The sequence below is a fragment of the Culex quinquefasciatus genome, chromosome 2 (assembly GCF_015732765.1).
Source record: "Culex quinquefasciatus strain JHB chromosome 2, VPISU_Cqui_1.0_pri_paternal, whole genome shotgun sequence".
NCBI classification, from domain to species: Eukaryota; Metazoa; Arthropoda; class Insecta; order Diptera; family Culicidae; genus Culex; species Culex quinquefasciatus.
In genome coordinates, this window is record NC_051862.1 from 127,518,333 (window position 1) to 127,539,674 (window position 21,342).

General features: G+C 35.8%; 1 protein-coding gene across 1 annotated transcript in view; it reads right to left on the reverse strand.

Moving 5' to 3' along the window:
* LOC6044470 (protein rolling stone) overlaps positions 1 to 21,106 on the reverse strand; it is a 49,852-nt gene extending 28,746 nt beyond the window's left edge. The window contains exon 1 of the mRNA XM_038256085.1: positions 20,288 to 21,106. The gene's annotated coding sequence lies outside the window, so the exon portion shown is untranslated. The remainder of the gene's footprint in view (positions 1 to 20,287) is intronic.
* Positions 21,107 to 21,342: the final 236 nt, after the last annotated feature.

Genomic DNA, 21,342 nt, shown 5'->3' on the forward strand with positions numbered 1-21,342 from the left:
TTATGAGCTGCATTATACTGAGTGTATCCACGAGCTTTATTGCCACACTCCAGTTAACGAGTGCTTATCTGCTGTGGGCCTAATAGCACAGTTTGTGCCTCTTGTTTTATTTTTTTGCCGTCGACCAAGTCATTACACCGGATTGTAATGAGAGACATCGCATAGTTCGTACCCTCACTAACTTTCTGGTGCAAGTTTGACCCCGCGGTATATGTTACAAAGTAGCCGTCGTTGGTCTTTTCTGTTACATAACTCCAAGAACGTCCCAAAGGTTTGTTTTGAGAGACTTGATTTACAACGTTGACGGTGGCGTCATTTTGACAAAACCCTGCTGACCGATGTCCTCGAAACCTCTTTCGAATTATGATGTCTATAAAAAGTTGTGGTTTTACCATTGTTCTTGCAACTGCCGATTAAACGATGTGTGTGGTCACTGTTGTCGTTTGTAAACTGTAGTTTGACCAAATGCCGTGAGTCTCAAAAGATAATTCATTTGACATATTTGTACATTACGCTGTTGGGTGTCCTGATGGTCTTCACTACGGGGTATGATTGAAGGTTTGGGGAAATTTAGTATGCAATTTTTGGATTTACTGTTTGGTTTTCATTTGTTTGGCATTTTATAAATTTGGTAAAATCAAAAACTAACTTTGAACAAAAATGTATTTTTTTCGGTTTTTGGGAAAATTAGGGAAAAGAACCCAATGAACTAATTGCTTTCTAATGTTCATAGACAATTTTCCAACATTTTCCTAAACTATGGTGAAGGTTGACGAAGCTTCCTGATAATGTCACTATACATTATTCCATAATGTATTTCTAATCTAATCTAGCCAGTCTTTCGAAGGCATCCTGGAAAATGCCTTGAAATGGTTGATTAACGCCTAGCATCCTTTTGTCATTATTAACATTTCTGCCCATATTTGAAAATTCGGCTATTATGCCAAATCAAGTATTCCGAGAAAAACGCGTTTTAGTGTTTGTCACAAAATCTCCGTCAAGGCAATTTCCCATAAGAGTGGCATATTAGCCGTTTGGTTTTTCGCATCGGCAGCCAAGTCTAAACACTATTTCACTAAAATTCAAGTTCCAGAAGATGCGTTGGAACATTCTCTACCACCTGGTGCTAATATCTCGTGTTTGTCAAAAGTGGATATTAGCCGTTTTTTCAATGGTGGGCAGATTTGCAGTGCCCTATTGCATTAGATTGCATTGAAACATCACAAATGTTAAAGCGGCCAGGCCAACTGCGTAAAGTTTACCGCAAATTGAGTTGGATTGGATTGAGTTTGAGTTCCATAATGTATTTAACAAAAAGTTAAATAAAGGTTAATAAATAATATTACAAAACAAGAAATCTACAAAATCATTCATTGACAAAGTAAAGTTACGAAATCTTGAAATGTTAGTAATTGGAACATTTGAGTTATTTAATGCTGTTACAAGATTTATTCTAAAAATGGAATAAGCTGCATCGAGTATCGAGTCGAGCATATTACCAGCGACTCCGCTTCTGATTTAAAATCCGGCTCTGAAGATTTATCGAGTCCGACTCAGAGCTCTCCTAAATCATTCAACCCCACCAACTTCGAATTTGGCTCCGATTCAACAGTTCTTCTATTTCTAATTATAGAGTTTTTATAGAGTTAACAGATCGTGTAACTCGGTCAGTTTTCAACCGATTCAAATGCGATTTAAATTTTGCTTTTTTTACAGCAAAATTCCTTCTATAAGTTGTTTTATATATGTTTTACCCTTCACGTTTTGACACATTTTCGTAGAAATTTTCTTATTCCTTGTAAAGTTATGAAAACCTTCATTGATCAATGAATGTCAACCAGGAGGTCAATGATAGCTTCATTTATAACAAAAAAAAATAAGAGCAAAACCGGCATGTGCTGATTCATTTTGGTACAGAGTTTCATAAAATTGACATAAATAAATACAGAGCAATTTAGAGTGCCTGTATTTTTTTCTTGAAAATGATTGACAGCTTCGTGGACAAAACTAGCTGTTTTTAGGATTTTTTTCATTTCATTAAATTGTTTTTTAAGCATTACTTGTGTGAAGTTACTATCCTAAGCTGAGCTGAAGTATTTTTAACGACCCCCAGGTCTTTTGTGGTCTCTATTGCAAATTTTTGCTTGAACCTAGGAGTCCAAGTGGTAACGCTTCCGCATCGTGCAAAATTTCTTAATTTAATTACCTTTAACATGATGGGCACTGCCTACTGAGTTTTGTAATGATGCATGAATAATAATTGAATAATTTTCAGGAATTTCGTCAAAACTTGTTATAATTTTTAGGTTTCAATAAAATATTATCATCATAAAAAATATCTTAGTAGGCAGTGCCCATCATGTGAAAGGTTATAAAATTAATAAATTTATGAGAAAGGCACTATTTATTTCAGGAAATTTTTCATATCTCTGCTTATTTTGAACCAAAACTGATACTTTTTTATGGAACTTGTTCAGAAAACTGTTCTCTACAATGTGATTGATTCTAAAATGTTTTAAAATGTAATAATGTGATATGGCAGAGGATTGAAAAAAATATATTTTCGGAACCCATTGAGTAATAAACAGAATATTTATTAAATAATCCATGTTTTGCATTGTTTAATGCTCAAATTCGTATCTGGGCAGTGTGTTCCTGTAATTTCATGACAAATGGTACAAAGAAAAGATTTACTTTCGGTCGTATCGGGGTTTCCAGCTTGGATTTTGGGGTAATTTCAAAGAAAGCTAGAAATCTGGCAAATGTTCGATTTTTTTTTATTGGATGTTGGTTAGAGTCCCCAAGGCATATTAATAAGAAATGTGAGTGATATCAACATGAATGCACCGATTTTCTGTGACTTTTTTGAACAAATATCCCATAAAATCGAAAAATAATCTTCAAAAAAAAAAGCTTTTCAACTTTTCAACTTCAAGTATAGAACACAAAGTTCACTTTTAAATCGCGATATCTTAAGGAAGTTTTGCTATATATTCGAACATTGTGACTTAAACCAAAAGTTTTTCAAAGCCCCGGGCCTTTATTTTTTACAAAATCCATGATATTCGCCTTCGAAAACTTCTGTTATGATTGAGGTCTTTGCTTTTGAGTACCTCTTAAAATGCAATACCTACTGTACCTTAAGTCCCCAGTATCACTTGCAATTTAAATTATCCATGCAAGTTTGAGATCTAAGTTTTGAGTTGATTACAATTTAAATTAGGTATTCGGTACTTCCTAGCTACTAATCTAATCTAATCTAATCTAATCGAACACAAGCGCAGCCAGTCCGAAGAAAGCATCCTGGAAGAACTTGTGGTTAGATTACGCCCCAAGTCCTTTCTTGTCAATATTAATGATTGCATTACATCCGAGTAGCCCCGGATATGTATTGCAAAAATTAAAGCGGCCAGGCCTACTGCGTTGCATTAACCGCAGAGACAGATTCTGAGAACGGATCACATTTCACAGAATCAACAGGGGAGGAAGGATGCGTGGACATACCGTACCAAACGCTCCGAATGAGTTGTGGTTGGTTGTGTAAGTGTAAATTTGGAAAGTAATTATTATTTTTCAAGGAGGGGGAAGAGGGAGGAGGGGGTAGAATTTGGATTAAGGACATTGAAGATGGGGTGGGGTAGGAAGGATATTTAATTTGATAAAAAGAATATAAATTATCTGGCAAAAAAAAAGTAAGGAAAGATCTCACCAAGGTTCTTCAAAGCATTCGACAAACCGAATATACATCGAATCCAGGCATCCGCAGGTTGTGAACAGTTTCCGGCCTTGCCGGAACGGCTGGAACCAAACGGAAATCCTTTCCGTTACGCCACACGAAAAAAAAACACGCAGAGCTTCACTTTTGTCTTCAGCATTCACTTACAGCACAAACAAATCTATAAAATTATCAGAAACCTTCTTGGAATTTGCCAATGAAAACTAACTCTAATCCATAACCAATCCCACCTGTCACAAAACTCCGTATTCGGTACTTCCTAGCTACTAAGTTACTAAGTGAATTTATTTTGCATTATAGAGTATAAAACCAAGAATCGATTAAAGCTTTAATTTCATCCCGCATCATTTCGTCAATTCAAATGCAAATCAATCTACATCCGGTCGTTGCATGACCCGTTGCAATTTGATATATCCGGATCGGGTTTGCGTGCTCTAGAGAGACACAGAAAATAGTCGGTAAGCTGATCACAGTATGATGAACTGTACCTGATGCCATTAGCAGTGTTGCAAGTGAATACAAATACAGCTGGGGATGCACCGTTCGTTTAAATTGGGTGCCGCAATTTAGTTTCAAACCATCACACGGTTATACCTTTCAATTTTGAACTAACTGCAGCAGAGTAAGTACCGTATGGCAAATGAATTGGATTTTTGCACTTGCGATATCTCGCAAAAATCAGCGCACCGAAAAGGCTTTTTAAAACGCGTTGATGCAAACCGAACTAAAAACTAAGGGTGGAGGCGGACTGGCCAGTTAACGTCCGTCTAAGCCGGCTCGGACTTGGCAAGTGGCTACTTATGCTGAGGCTGGTGCATTCGTTGATGGCACGAAAAGGGGAAACTGAGGATATTAAAAAAGTGTTGCACTTTATTATATTCGCAGCAGCAGCCATCAGGTGCCGCAGAACGGTTCGTGAGATGTTGCGCCAATCAATGAGGCTTCTCATGAATTCAGCCGGACAGAACTGCCGCAACAGCAGAGAATGGCATATTTGATTTGAGCCGCCATCAATAGTGGCGGATATCCATCCATTCGTCCACATGCAATTCGATGCAATTGAAAGCGAAACGGATAGAAATAGCGAAGGCTTGGTGCGTGCAAATAAAACACAGAATTCTAACCGTTATTTGAGCAAGTGCCAGGCAACATTTATGGAATCTCATATCCGTTGGGCTGGCTGGCAAACGGCGAAGGTTCTCGACGCAAGGACGCAGGTGATTAGCTAAGATTATGGTGACGGCGATGGCGACGACGACTGGTGGCATCGACGCCGTAAAAGGTTGTAAATATTTGTTGGGAAACTATTAGTTGGCAATTTAAACGAGGGTTTTTTTGCGGTTAGAATGATTGGAAAGATTTTTTTTTGCTCTGACCTTAAAATTGCATTTGCATTCCACAAAATGCTTCTCGAGGTTGTTAGAATTGTATATCAAGAACAAAACAAGGTTTCAGATATCAATTGGATTAACTATATCCGATCATGCTCAAATTTTGTGGGACTGTTGAACACCGATTTTCATCCAAATCAGGCCCTTTTTTTCACCAGCCCAAAGCTTCATCTATCTAGTCTAGTAGTTATTACAAAACTTGAGTTCAATATCAAGAGCGATACTTATCTTTTTTTTTGCAGCCTAAAAAGTCAAATAATTTCATTTCAAAAATTGATCAAAATAACTTCACAATTTTTCTGTAACGCAATAAACAAAAAAAAACAATTTTTAATATTAATACAAAATCATTCTACATAAATTTAATTTTTAATGAGTCCTGTTTCGACTTTTTACTTGTAAATATGAAAATTCAATGATCAAGTATAAAAATCCTAATATTCGACTTAAATCATGATATATCAAACAGTGTTGTCATATCTTAACACTTCATGTCTTTGCGAAAAGGTTTTTGAAATGTGTTCAACGGTTCAACGACGTTTCGAGAGGGAATTTCTACTAAATTTCTTACATCATGCCATAAAATAATACAATATTGCCACATTATTTTCTTTTGCTCAGGACAACTTTACAAGATAAGCAAACATAATAATTTACAGGTAAGTTTTTAACATACCTATCAAATAATGCAAAGAAAGGTGGTACGGATGTATTATTCAGCCAAATAACATCATCTGGATTTGAAAAGATATATCAAGTTCACTTAGGTACTTATCCATTATGGCAGTGTTGTCAGGTTTCCGATAGTCGTAAGGAATAATTGTCCAAAACAGTTCAACAAAATTTAGTTTTTTATTTCTTAGTCTTTCAAAAATTATTAAAAAAACAGGTGACTCAGTTGTACATTTTCACGCAGTGTATGATTTTGAGAAAACGTTGGAGGAACTCAAAATTACCGTTTTGGTTTTTCTGATCGATTTTTTGTCTTGGGTAAAGTTGTAGTTATTGCTGTTAGTCAAAATTTTATTTGGCAGTGTTGCCAATTTTTCTAAATGATCTTTTTTTAAATTTTCTTTTTTTTGCAACAAGTTGCGAAAACAAGATTTTTTCAGCACGTGTCGTTCATTTATCCAATGAGGTTTACCGAGTTGGATAAATACGACGAGGGCTGAAAATATCAAGTTTTGCAACGAGTTGCTTACAACATTTTTTGCAATTCCAAAAAACGCTTTTTGAATGGAATTTTTCTGTCAAACATTCATGTGTTAACATTCCAACTCCCAAGGCTCCAAAAAAGTTAACTTAACGGTAACTTCAACTCACTGGTTCTCGGACATAACTCAACCAATCAAGATGATTCTTTTTGCCAGTAATTTTTTGAGATTTCTAGATGATCCAAGAACTTTGCAGAACTCAATTTGATCAAATCTGTAATTTTTGCGATCAAACAAATCGTTCCAATTTTTTTTTGCCCGTGAAAAAAAAATCGCCAAAATTTCCGCAGAGGCAGTCGTTTCCTAAAAAGGCGGAACGATGTTTTCGGTCGCAGAAATTACAGATTTGTCAAAATTAAGTTCTACAGAATTTTAGGATTATCTAGACATTCTTACAAATCACTGGAAACAAGAATCGTCCCAATTGGTTGAGTTATGCCCGAGAAACAGCGAGTTGAAGTTACCGTTCCAACTTTTTTGGGAGGCTTGAGCGTTCGTGTAAGTTGGACATGCGTTGGGCGTTCCAGTGTTAAGTAAATTCACCGTTCAAAACAAAACAATATTGAAAAATGTTACTTTTCGATACAAGTGTTGATAAGTTCAAATTTTCAGCACCCATTTTAGTGCTGAAAAGTAGGACTTTTCAGCACTGGTATTAAAAGGATTTGTTTTTAAATCTGTTATTTTTGGCAGTTAAAAGTAGGCCGTTTTGTTTCTTTAGAAGGGCAGGAAAAGTTGACAGTTTCACAATGGGATTGCAAAAAAAAGTAGTTTTTCAAACTTTATTTTAGATTTAAAATCAATTATGCAATCGAAAAGTACTTTACGCACATTTCGATATCGAGTACAGTTAGCAAGTTTTTTTTTTCACAAAAAATTCCTGCAAATTTGCTTAAAAACATTAATATTGGACCAATGTAATGGCCTGCTACAGCTTAGCAGATTGGACCGGGGCAAGATACATTGCTCATTCGATCTCGCTTACTTTTTTAAATGGCCCAATTTACCTAGGAAACTCAGGGTGCATTGAAAAAGTAATCTAGTACACAGCAAAAAAAATGTGTAAATTTGGAAGGTGTAATTCTAGAAGGTTGAATATTACCTCTTTTGTGATGTAATTTTACCTCAATTTAGACTGAAAAGCGACATTTCACCAGAATAGTGGTAAAATTACACATTTTCAAAGGTAAAATTAAAGCTTTTTTCTGACATAAAAGATGTACCCCTTCCCAGATGTAATATTTCCATGATTTTTTTTCAGTGTACTTGATGGAAGTTTTATTCTGACGCGGTCCAAACTGATATGCTGTAGCTATCTTGAAAAGCTCTTTTTGAACTTCTGAGACTTTTTCTTATTTTGGATATTTATGATTTAAAGTGTTTTTTTTTATAAAAACTAAAAAAAGGTAAAATTAGCAATGTTTATTTTTGTTTCATTGTTTTTTTTTTACAAGGAAACTTTAAATTAATTGTGCAATGTTCAATTCCCGCTGCAACGTGGCCAATATTTGAGTTTTTTTTCGTTTTTGTTCAGAAGTTTTCGATTTTGCAAAACTATTTTTTTGCATGAAAAACATACCCAAACATTTACAGTATTATGTACAGAGGTACTATTCACATAGAATGTGTTTTCCACATGGCAATTGCCGTGACCATGTCTCATTTGTTTGCCCACCAAAACGCATAATCACCCTCATCACATCATACATCACAAAAATAATGATATCGACCGATACCCAACATCGCATGATTTATGCATTATTTGTTGAATAAACAAACTCGCGGTCCAAAAAAATCAACCCGGCAAGGTGAATGACCAAACCCGCTTGTGGTACGGTGCCATGATATGAGGGGCTTGATGGCCGGTGGCAAGCTGCCAATTTACCTGAGGCTGTGGTTGATAAAAATGAAATCGGTTCCAGTCGAGTTGAGGAAGTTTTCCTTTTTTTTGCACCTTGCTTCGGCGCGCGCATAAAAATCAAGCAAAAGATCAAGTTCAACCACAATTGGTACCTTACTCAGGGCTAAGGTACCGAGACACCAACCAGAGCGCCGCCGTGCCTCCAACCTTGGCAATGAATCGATGTCAGGGCATCTTTTTTTAAAGCAAAACTGAGTCTGGTGTGTAGTCGTCGATCGTCTCGATCACACAGGTAACAGGTCTTGGTTTGTACGAAAATGTCGAAGAGTTGGTCATACACACAAGGTTGACTTGTTCTTTTTGTGTCCAACAACGCGTATTGAATGCTTGGCATCATGAATCCCCTCTCCAAGTTCTGGCTTGAATCGACACGGTTCACGATTCTTGAGCATGATCTCAACAACGCTTCAATTTGAACTCCACGATTCCCCACGATGTGCACCTCTGGCTGGGTGGCGTGAAGGAATGCTGACCTACTTGAACCGCGATGATGTTTTTTTGAGAACATCGCCCGGTACAGGTTTCCGTCGTATGATAAAACGATGAATGTGACCTTATGGCCAATATTGATTGAATTAGCATACTGCATCATACACGGTGTAGATTGGCTCTATTCAGCAATTATGTTCAATTAAAGGTGAATTTATTGCCTGTCAGAGATGCATTGAAGCAATTAGGTGCAGTTGTTTTGAGAAGAAATTCAATAATAATTGTCATAAAATTGAATGATGTACCTTTTGTAAGCGAATGATCCTTGGTTTGATATCTATCTTTGATCTATCTACTCGTACCTAGAGAGTTTTAGATAAATAAACACTAAACATGATTGAAGACGAAGCGATCACGTCAGAGTTCGATCCCCCATCTTTTGAATTGGTACGCAACAATTGTAACCAATCTGAAAGTTTATTTTCATTTTTTTTAAATAGGTAATGTGCCATCAACAAACAATAATCATAACTGTTGTAGCCTCTGGTTCCAATGCATTTGAGCGTTAAAAATTCCGTCCACAACATATCATTTTCCTTTACAGGTCCGAGAAGATTTCCCAGTAGAACTAAAAACAAACAAAAAATTTACACGTTCAAAAAACCGGACATTTTTTAAATTTCTAAAACTTATCTTAACAAGGCACAAGGCGAAACAATGTATGGCCCCTAGGGAGCTGATGACCAAGTACTTAACTGTGATCTTAACATCAATTTCTGAATACAGAATTCAGAACAAAATATTGTAATTTATAATACTAAACTGTTTTTTCAGAAGGTGAAAAACTGTTTCAGTATGGTTTTACAGTTCCTTACATACTTTAACCTTCCTGGGATATCAAGAAAACAGCTGACAGCTGGAACTATTCTGCCAGGGTAGCGAACTCGGGAAAAAAATTGGAAGTTTGATTCTACAAAATGTATGTGGAATTGTATGGATGATGCAAAAGGACTTTTTTTTTGTTTTGCACTCACAAAATTTCAGTCAGTTTAAGAAAAAAACAATAATTTACATATTTTTCTAAATTAAAAGAATGTGTTTTACTGAAATTGGGAAAATTAAAGGGCATGAATTATTCCAAGCTTTATAAGAACTAGGATTTTGGATTGAAAGCTTCATGAACAACTTTTACCTACCCCGAGTAGGCCGCGGGTAATCGGCTCCCCTCCCACTAACATTTACACACAAGATCCTCTGTAATTACTCTTAGCTTTAAGAAAAATGTAATTACAAAAGCCGACTCGGTCCAAGTACCGAAAAGGACCTAATAAAAATAATGTTATGAAAAAAAAACAACTTGTACCTGAGAAATGAAGGTATTTAAAAAAACCTAAACCGTAAACCGGGGTGACATTGATACGAATTAAAATTAATTTTTGGAATAATTTCCATCTGGTAAGGTTTGTCTCAAGATTATTATATATAAATCAAGTGCTGGAAAGGCTACACAAGGTCCATGCTTTATTTTATGAAAAAAGTTTATTCAATAGCGTTTAAAAAAATGTGTTGAAAATTCTTATTTTGAATTCCGGAGTCACTTTGATAGTCATAGTTTTGTCTTCCTCACCTTACTGAGGAAAGGCTATAAAATCACTCGAAAAGTGAGGGTCGTTAATTAGATAATTGAAAGACCTTTCAAATGAGCCTAAAACATGGAAGATCTGACAACCCTATCAAAAGTTATTAGCACTTAAGTGTTATTTATACACTTTTTGGAGGCCGGATTTCAGATATTGTGATAGAAATATTGTCTAAATCTTACATGCGAACTATCGTTCGATAGGTTTTTATCAGACCGTGCCGATGAGCCAGATTAATTGAAAGTCTGCGAACCCTATCAAAAGAAATGAGTAATAAAGTTGATTTGTTAAACATGTTAAGAGGGAATGTTGCTATTTTTACTGAATGTATTGACTTTATGAATGTGAGGAAGACACCAACCACCTAAAGGTGGATTAAGTAACGTTTTTCTTATTGAAATTAAATTTAAAGTGCGCATTTTTTTAACGTCAAATGTACCATCACTTAGGATTATTTTTTTTTTCAATGTTATTATTTACTAAACTAGGGGAAATTCTCGTATGTTTGGCAGGTTAAGCACTCGCTCCTAACTCCATCCCATTTGCTGATTTTCACTATTTAAACAACTAATTTTGCAAAACTTTTGATAGAAACTTGCTTGCTCACTTCTCATTGAGCTATTTATCACTCGATTTAAGTTGAAAACGCTTTTAATTAGCTTTAATTGAGTGTCAAAGTTCTGACCTGCCAACATTAGAGGCACGCTGGAATTAGATGCTGTTCCCTTATGTTTAAAAGAAGTAAAAACAATTTTATTATTCACTAAACTATGTTTAAAAGCAAACAAAACACAATTTTAGGAAAATTTGATAAAAAGTTAGAATGTTGTCCAAAATTCTTCAAATCTAGTTTTTTTTTTGAATACGACGCACGAATTAAAAGTTTTTTTTTTCCATTTTATAGGAAATTTGTTCTATAAATTTGATGATTTTTTCTATTGTGTTTGAAAAACCCATATAATTTATCATTTTAATGATAAATTTTATGGGTTTTTTAAACACAAAAAAAATTTAACTTATTTATCATCAGTGGAAAACTGTTCAAAGAATCCGAAAATACACTTTGTTTTTCGATTTGAACTCTTTTTCATTGGGACATGGATTACCTTTCACTAACTTTTTGAACTTTTTCAAATTTTGTGAACATTTCTTCTTGAAGAACTTTGAAAAATTCTCTGCCACGGTATGTATAATTTGCTGAAAAATCTCAAACCTATCAAATTCACCTCGGCTATCAATGTCACCTCTGTTTACGGTACCAAATTGAAATAAAACAAGAATAAAAAACAAACTTAATCCACCTATGTGGTTGGTGCCTTCCTCACTCTTTTCCAACAATGGGTGATATGTGAAATGATGGGTTTGGACACAAATTTGGTCCAAAAAAACACACATATCACTCATGAGCTCATAAGTGGCATCATAAGTGGTCATAGCTTGATACAGGGTTGCCAGATCTTCAATGTTGTGGACTCGTTGAAAAGGTCTCTCGATTACCTTACCAACGATGGGTCGGATGATGGATCCGGATATTGATTACATACATTTATGTGAGATCTGGCTACAAAAAAAGTACATAAATATCACTTAAGTGATCAGAACTCGAGACAGGGTTGCCAGATCTTCAATGTTTTAGACTCGTTGGAAAGGTCTTTCAATGACCTAACCAACGATGGGTCGGATGATGGATCCGGACATTGTTTACATACATTTAAGTGAGATCCAGCTACAAAAAAAGTACATAAATATCACTTAAGTGGTCAGAACTCGAGATAGGGTTGCCAGATCTTCAATGTTTTAGACTCGTTGGAAAGGTATTTCAATGACCTAACCAACGATGGGTCGGATGATGGATCCGGACATTGTTTACATACATTTAAGTGAGATCCTGCTTCAAAAAAGTACATAAATATCACTTAAGTGGTCATAACTCTAGACAGGGTTGCCAGATCTTCAATGTTGTGGACTCGTTGAAAAGGTCTCTCGATTACCTTACCAACGATGGGTCGGATGATGGATCCGGACATTGTTTACATACATTTAAGTGAGATCCGGCTACAAAAAAGTACATAAATATTACTTAAGTGGTAAGAACTCGTGACAGGGTTGCCAGATCATCAATGTTTTAGACTCGTTGGATAGGTCTTTCGATTACCTACCCAACTATGGGTCGGATGATGGATCCGGACATTGTTTACATACATTTAAGTGAGATTCGGCTACAAAAAAAGTACATAAATATCACTTAAGTGATCAGAACTCGAGACAGGGTTGCCAGATCTTCAATGTTTTAGACTCGTTGGAAAGGTCTTTCAATGACCTAACCAACGATGGGTCGGATGATGGATCCGGATATTGTTTACATACATTTAAGTGAGATCCGGCTACAAAAAAAGTACATAAATATCACTTAAGTGATCAAAACTCAAGACAGGATTGCCAGATCTTCAATGTTGTGGACTCGTTGGAAAGGTTTTTCGATTACCTAACCAACGATGGGTCGGATGATGGATCCGGACATTGTTTACATACATTTAAGTGAGATCCGGCTACAAAAAAAAGTACATAAATATCACTTAAGTGGTCAGAACTCGAGACAGGGTTGCCAGATCTTCAATGTTTTAGACTCGTTGGAAAGGTCTTTCAATTACCTTACCAACGATGAGTCGGATGATGGATTCGGACATTGTTTACATACATTTAAGTGAGATCCGGCTACAAAAAAGTACATAAATATCACATAAGTAGTCAGAACTCGAGACAGGGTTGCCAGATCTTCAATGTTTTGGACTCTTTGGAAAGGTCTTTCGATTACCTTACCAACGATGGGTTGGATGATGGATCCGGACATTGTTTACATACATTTAAGTGAGATCCGGCTACAAAAAAAGTACATAAATATCACTTAAGTGGTCAGAACTCGAGACAGGGTTGCCAGATCTTCAATGTTGTAGATTCGTTGGAAAGGTCTTTCGATTACCTAACCAACGATGCATCGGATGATGGATCCGGACATTGTTTACATACATTTAAGTGAGATCCGGCTACAAAAAAAAGTACATAAATATCACTTAAGTGATCAGAACTCGAGACAGGGTTGCCAGATCTTCAATGTTGTAGATTCGTTGGAAAGGTCTTTCGATTACCTTACCAACGATGGGTCGGATGATGGATCCGGACATTGTTTACATACATTTAAATGAGATCCGGCTACAAAAAAGTACATAAATATCACTTAAGTGGTTATAACTCGAGACAGGGTTGCCAGATCTTCAATGTTGTGGACTCGTTGGAAAGGTCTTTCAATTACCTAACTAACGATGGGTCGGATGATGGATCCGGACATTGTTTACATACATTTAAATGAGATCCGGCTACAAAAAAGTACATAAATATCACTTAAGTGGTTATAACTCAAGACAGGGTTGCCAGATCTACAATGTTGTGGACTCGTTGGAAAGGTCTTTCAATTACCTAACTAACGATGTATAACATGATGATGTTTGGTTCAGGTTACTGCCATTTATTCATCTTCCGAAAATATGCGAAAACACATTTTTATACATAACTTTTGAACTACTTATCGAAACTTCAAACAATTCAATAGCACGGTATGGGACCCTAAACCAAGTCGAATGCAACTGGTTTGGTCAAAATCGGTTCAGCCAGTGCTGAGAAAACTGAGTGACATTATTGGTCACATACACACACACATACCCACACACATGCACACACACACATACACACACACAGACATTTGTTCAGTTTTCGATTCTGAGTCGATATGTATACATTAAGGTGGGTTTTCGAGCTTTAAATAAAAAGTTCAATTTTAGAGCAGGATTATAGCCTTACCTCAGTGAGGAAGGCAAAAAAGATTACAGTCCAGACTCCATTATCCGAAAATCAAAATCTGGTGGCCACCCTGTAATTTAACATTTTCGCGACAACAGGTAAGTGTCTAACACAACCCGTAGTGTCGAATGATAGCTTGGGCAATTAGGAAGTTTGGCTTCTGCTTTGTAAAAAGTTACCAGAAAGCTTGAAAATTAGCAAAAAAAAATTAAAACTGTCAGAAGGCCTATCCACCCTTATCCCGTGTTGCCCCAGATTTTATGTGAAAACTTAGATGTTATGCATTCTATTTTAGTATAAGGTAGACCGAAACTATTTTTCACGCTTTCGCGATTTACATTATTTGACCAAAATCATTTTTCCAAAACAAGCTTTAATTTCCCTCCGCGTCACAGAGCACGATCAATCAATCAATCGTTTTAAATTTTCCGCGTCGGTACGATTAACAATTTAAACTGACTAATCCGGAGGCTGCTGATATGTACTTTTTTGTTCAACTTCTTTCTACCGAAGCTTGTTACTTGCCAAAGCCATCACCGTCGGGTATGGTCAGTAGAAAGCTGGCAGCTAACACCATAACCTATAAAAATATTCACATGAACATGCACGTGGGCTTTGCCGGCGTCAGACGCGAGCATTCAAGACGGGTGTTTGGGGCTGTCTGGTGCTGCGAGGTCTTTGAGAAAAAATGTTTTAAGCTTCATGTTTTATGTGAAAACCATTGAAATAAAAATAACTATAAATGATCGGTGGATAAGGAGAAAAACCGAATGCCGCCTCATTACCGTGAGCTGAGCCACTTTGTAATCATTATTAAATCAATACCCATATCCAATTTTCCAAATGATAAATTCTATCACAATTTTTCTTAAAAGAAACTCAAAAACTAAAGTTTCTACACACAACAGTAACTGTTTCATCAAGCCTGGTTAGGGTGATTTGTGTGACAATTGAATGCTTTCCATGTGAAAAAATGCTAAACTTTCAGAAAAACAATAATACTTCATACCTTAGGCTGTTTATCATCCAGCAATTAGACGTAACAACCCAGCGCGTGATAATACTTTACATTTAAGCATTCGCACGTGTCATTGTGCATATTATATTTAAATTTATTACCATCGTGTAAGAAGAAAACTGTTGATTTGTACAAAAAAAATACAACGGTGGATCTCGTGATTCACAGTAAGGTCGGAGGATTGTTCCTGGTCAATTAAATTTTGACGAATAAATATTTGTGTTTGAGTTTGAATTCTAACATGTAAACATTACATACGATCCACTCGCTTAAAACTGTTTGAGCTTCTTGTTTATTCCGTAGAATTGACTGTCAACAACGGTACCAAACAGCTTTATTGTCTGTTGAAGATCAAATTGAAACGTCTTGATGAAAATTTACACATCTATGAAATTATTCTAAGATTTTTGACCATAAGGAAGTAACTACATTTCAATGATATTTAAAAACCCACCCAAATTTATAATTAATTGCACTAAAAACACAAAAAGCTAAATTAACCCCCAAAAGTACGTCATTGTTTGTAACAGCTAACAAAAAACCTAGCAAATCCGCGTTCCGCGCCCGATGTAATTACCAGCGCTCGATAAAGCTCCGGTCCTTATTTGCCATGACTAAGCTTTTAGGTAGGCACACAGAACGAAAACGCGTCAATCGTTGCAGAACTGACGGAAGATCGCACAACTCGCATATGTACACAGTTCTGGACAGCGGTGGTAAATATTGAGTTGATTTTCTTGAAGTGGGAAAAGGATGACTTTGTCGGTTATTTTTGCAGTGATTAATGGTAATGCTGAGAAGTGCAATAAAAGTCATTCTGGACAGGGGAAAAACTTAAGTCATGAAATAACAAGTTGTTCACAACAGGATGAGAATGTAGTATTTTTTATATTTTCTTTGGAAAGTAAGAAAACGTTTTTGAAGAGATCGAAATCCAATAGGCTGAAATACGCTAAATTTTACTTAATTTGATTTTCACTTAAAATTTATTTAGCAAGCTCAAAAATGCTAGGATAGATTATAAATTGTTCTCAGTTGATTTTAGTATTTCAAAAAAATGGCATTTTCACCAGATTTTACAAGCTAAATTGAAAGAAGAGGACGACACAAGCTTTAAAAATAATTGCTACGACTATAGTTTCATAAATTCTATCCTGGCTTAAAGCAACTTTATTTTTATTTTCAATATGCATTTTTATGTGAAACGTAGCTGTAAAGAACTTACACTATATTATGAAGGCGAAATTAGCAATTTGTAATTTGTTTGAAATAAAACCAAATGGAAATGAAAAAAAAAAATTTCTTTACTAAAATGAATTGGTGAACATTTGAAAACGGTATCATTTAGAACAAAAACTAATCTGAAGTCTTCTTTTAATGATAATTAGATAAGATAAGTCAGTGGCAGTGCGTGGCCGAATGGTTACGCTGTCCGCTTTGTAAGCGGATGATTCTGGGTTCGATTCCCATCTTCTAACCTTCCATCGGATGAGGAAGTAAAATGTAGGTCCCGGCCTGGGTTGTTAGGCCGTTAAGTCATTCCAAGTGTAGGAGTCGTCTCCATGCCATAAGTACAAACAACACACCAAACCAAGCCTACTCCGGTAGAATCGCTGGCGGCGGTTGGACTCGCAATCCAAAGGTCGTCAGTTCAAACACTGGGGTGGAAGGTTCCTTGGAGTAGAAAGAGGTTTGGGTGCTCTCCCCATTCAAGCCTTCGGACTCCTTGGTTCGAGCAGAAACTTGCAATAGAGACCACAAAAGACCCGGGGGTCGTTAATGTGGATGGTTTGATTTTGAAGTCATTACCGACATCTTACGAAAAATTTGTAAAGTACAACATTGAAATTTTGAGCTTTCTGAAGTTCTGGACAGACCTTAGAAAATAGAAAAATACGGCTCCAATAACAAGGATAGGCATAAAAATATGAATCTTACCAAAACAATTTCCTCCGATTATTTGCTAAAGATAACGTCTAATATTTATTAACCCTCTACAGCCCAACCCCGCCTTTAGACGGGCTTTGATTTAAAAAATCGCCAAACATATAATTTTCAACCAATTTTTGATCTTTAAAAGAAAGAATTTGGAAACTCTTAAAAATTTTGAAATTTTTTGAGTTGGAAGTTTTACTTGTTTCAAGTGACTTTGCCAATGTTTTTTAAAATGTCATTTTTTAAGAGGTCAACTTTAGCAGTGTTTTTACTAACATTTCTTATATTTTGCAGTAATTTTTCTAGTTCCCCAGACTATGCCTCTACGCATTTATTTACAATTTAAATGATAATGGTGCCATTTTATAGCAAAAAATGTGAAAAACATGCAAAAAATTGCAAAAGTTACTTTAAAAACATGAAAAAATTAGATAGGCAAAATGTAATGCTAGAAGGTGGTAGAGTAGGCCAAATACTACCAAAAACAAGCATAAACAAAAACATAAAACAAGAGAAGTAAAGTTATTCGTAGAACAAAAGTTGCTCAAAATGACCTTCTGAACACGAGAAAGATAAAAATTTTCGAAAAAAAAATTGGGCAGTAGAAGGTTGAATTATTGATAAAAACACTGGGGTTTAGAATGAAAATATTTCTGATAAAAAATAATTTAAAAAATGGACTTATATTTTGGAGAGTGACCTCTTCTTCAATATCAAACACTTTGTAGAAGACGCCAAATCGATCAGATAGTCTTCTCAGATGTTCGAATATTTTAGATGTTTGCAACACTTAATTGGCATGTTTGAGAATTAGTTCATTATTTTTAATGCTGTTTCAAACAGTTTGGTATATCTTAAGATGTACTGTTTTATTTTTTAACATTACTTGAAGTTATTTCAAATATCTTAACTGCCCCTGATCGCATAAATGTCCCATATGCATTTTCATCGCTTTTGAGTTATTGATGCAGTTTGGTTCAAAATCGTGTGATTTTTTAGAAAAACCTACAATATCCAGCCTTATGTGTGGGACAAACTTCAAATGCGTTTTTCACAGTTTGCTGTTTTTGCGTATGGGACATAATTGCGAACATGGGCAGTTAACGACTTGTAGAACCGCCTCTTCCTCCCAACAAATGATTTAGTTCAATGAAAGTGTTTGTGTGCAAAATGAGCTAAGATAACCTGGAATTAGTAAACTAAAAATCATAATTATTTTTCATAATTTTTATTTTTCCCTTGTTAACTTTGAACAACTTTTGTTCCTCGACAATTATACTTTTTGGTGATTTTTTTCCCTTAAAATTAGACGTGGGCAAAACCGCTCTTTTTTAGGAGCCGCTCATTTTCGTTCGCTCACTAAAAAGAGCCGCTCTTTTGAACGGCTCTTTCGATCTTTTTTAAAATTTTGATAAAAAGGTTATTTTTAAGAATTGTGTGATTTTGCGAACTGATCAATGAAGTCTCTAAACACTGAAGTTAAATCAGGCAAGAGAATTATTTTTTTTCCATAATATTTCAGCTATTTAGTAGATTTTTGGTAATATTTTACAAGCTATGCAATTTTAAATGGTAAAATTTGTATTCGGATAATACTTTAATGTACGATCAGTTATATAAAGAAAAGCTTTTTCATTTTGTTTAGAAAATCATTTACTTTTGGAATTTCAAAGAAAAGTAGGAAACTGAAAATAAGTTTGAAAACTTTAATGTGGTGTTTGGCAGCAATGCTATTTTGGAATTAATTTTTATAAGCAATTATTTTTCAATTGAGAATTGTATTTTCAATTCTAAGAACAAATTTTGTGATGCAATTTGGCAATTTGTTCGAAATTCGATAAATTATATTTACAACAAGTTTAAAAATCATTCTATCTTGGAACGGTTCTTTCAAAAGACCGGAAATTAAAAAAGAACCGCGGTTCTTTTTTTGTGAGCCATGGTTCGTTCACTCTTTTTAGTGAACCGGCTCTTTGAGCGGCTCGCTCTTTTTTTGCCCACCTCTACTTAAAATATATGCAATGTTTGTTTTTGTTTGTTTAAGACGTTATGGCCTGTTCTACAATCTCCATTATACAATCGTCAATCAAACTCTGTTATCTCATGACTTTTCACTGTTTTTCATATTTTTAACAAAACATAAAATACACGGCCAAATTTAACCTCTGAATAATGCATACCAATGCTGGAGATCAAAAATTGGTTGAAAATTAATTGTTGATAATTTTTTGTTATCAAAGGCGAAGATTTGTGGCGAGTTAATTATTTTTTTCGTCGCTGTAGAGCTATCTTGTCGCAAGTTGCATCTTAGGCCAAATTGAGTTAAGAATTCCTCAATGCCTCAACTTTTGACATCCACAGATCCCCTAAATTCGTTTTCAATTCTGAGATATTCAATAAAAACACACCCTGAAAATGATTGATTTATGTGCGACAACTGGCCAAAGGGATTTGAGGTCAGAACGCGTTTAACACACGTACATGCCAGATTACCGTAAACTTTTGTAATTATAACTCGGGACTTTGGCAACCAAAATTCAACCAAACTTTGGGACAATGCTCAGAACGGTCAGCCAAACAAAACGTGTTTGTTATTGTTTACGTTGCGTGCTCTTGTTTTTGTTTATTCAAAGTCAAACATTAAAACGGGGTTTTCTCGGAACGCGACAAGATAACACGACAGTGTCGAAAGGTTAAATATTTGTTTTCAGGTTCACGATATATGGCACATGATAAATGTGATTTTTTTTACTGAGTTATGGTATTTGAACTAAACGTTTTGCAAAATAATTTGTTTTGACTATTAGAATTTGTCAATTGGGTGGAGAAGAACTATTAGCCTAACAAAGAATTGAATTCAAATGAATTCATCGAAGTAATTCGTTTTGGGGTAAAAACCCAAAATGGGATATTTTTGAAGAATTCAATATTCTATGCTTTCACATGATTCTTCAAAACACACTTTTTTGATTGTTAAAATCTTACAAAACGAAGCCTATGTTTCAATATATATTCTAGAAGTGTAAGATAGACGTTTGAATCATAACTGAACTTAAGAGCTAAACTGCGTTGTCCAATTCTCACCTCCAAGAACTGGTTTCCACTTAAATGCATCAACCAAAAAAAGATACCGTCCCCTGGTGCTTACCTATCTCTTTACACCCAACCCAACTTGATCGACGCAGGCAAACTCCAAGCTAAATCCAGTTGTGCATGCAACTGCATCCAACAAACGTTTGAGAAGCTTCCAGACCTGCAACAACTTTGGCCAGCTCAAGAAAGGTAATTTCGTTCTCAACTTGAGCTCAATATTCAGCTATCCGATCAAATTGGCTCGGGGACGGGTTGGCACATGTGAAGCTTTTTTTGCTGTGTTTTCCTTTTTCTACAAGCTCGAAAAAAAAACTTGTAATTACACTTTGAAATGATTGATATTTATTTCATGCTGTGGTCGACAGCTGACGATTTTTTTTTGCGTTTGCGATTCACTCGATGTTGCACTTTTCCCAGACTTGCCTAAACGTCTGCTTACAAATTGAGCTTCTTCTTCTTCTTTTCTTATGTATCGTGCACTTGACCAGCCAAGTTTGAAATTGTTTCACACCTCCAAACGTACGCACTGACTTTTTTTCACTTTCAGTGCTATTAAAATGCTGGGAAAATGCCGGTTCTTTTTCGATTTTTCATTCACAAGCCGCACACACCCACAATTTGCCAAAATCGGCGTCAGAAATCGAACAAAATCGAAAACGAAAAAAAAAAACACAAAAAAGCTCTAAAAGTACATAAAACCAGCCGCACGCCAAAGTATACAATTATATTTACTCTAGATTTTTTGTTTTGATTGCAACCGCGTGGAGCTCGCTTATACGCCTCAAGCTGTCTTGCGCATGGAGAGTACGCGATCGCGACCGTATGCGCCGAACGATGAGCGAGAACTAACGGAAGCCTCGTGTTGTTGGCCACGCTGCGCTGAGTCGAGTGCCGGTTCAGAAGGCTTCTGGGGAACTCTGTGATAAAATCGCAACACAACCGTCGGCGTCGCGACGGAGAGTTGTGCAAAAACAAACCTGTTGACTGTTAGAAGTGAGATGAGAGAGCTTTAAGTGAGTTGGGTAATGGGAGAGAAAGCGTGAAGCGTTTTTGATGGAGAGAGACTTGAACTAGCAAAGCTTTTAATGGGGAGCTTTTTTTTGTTATAAG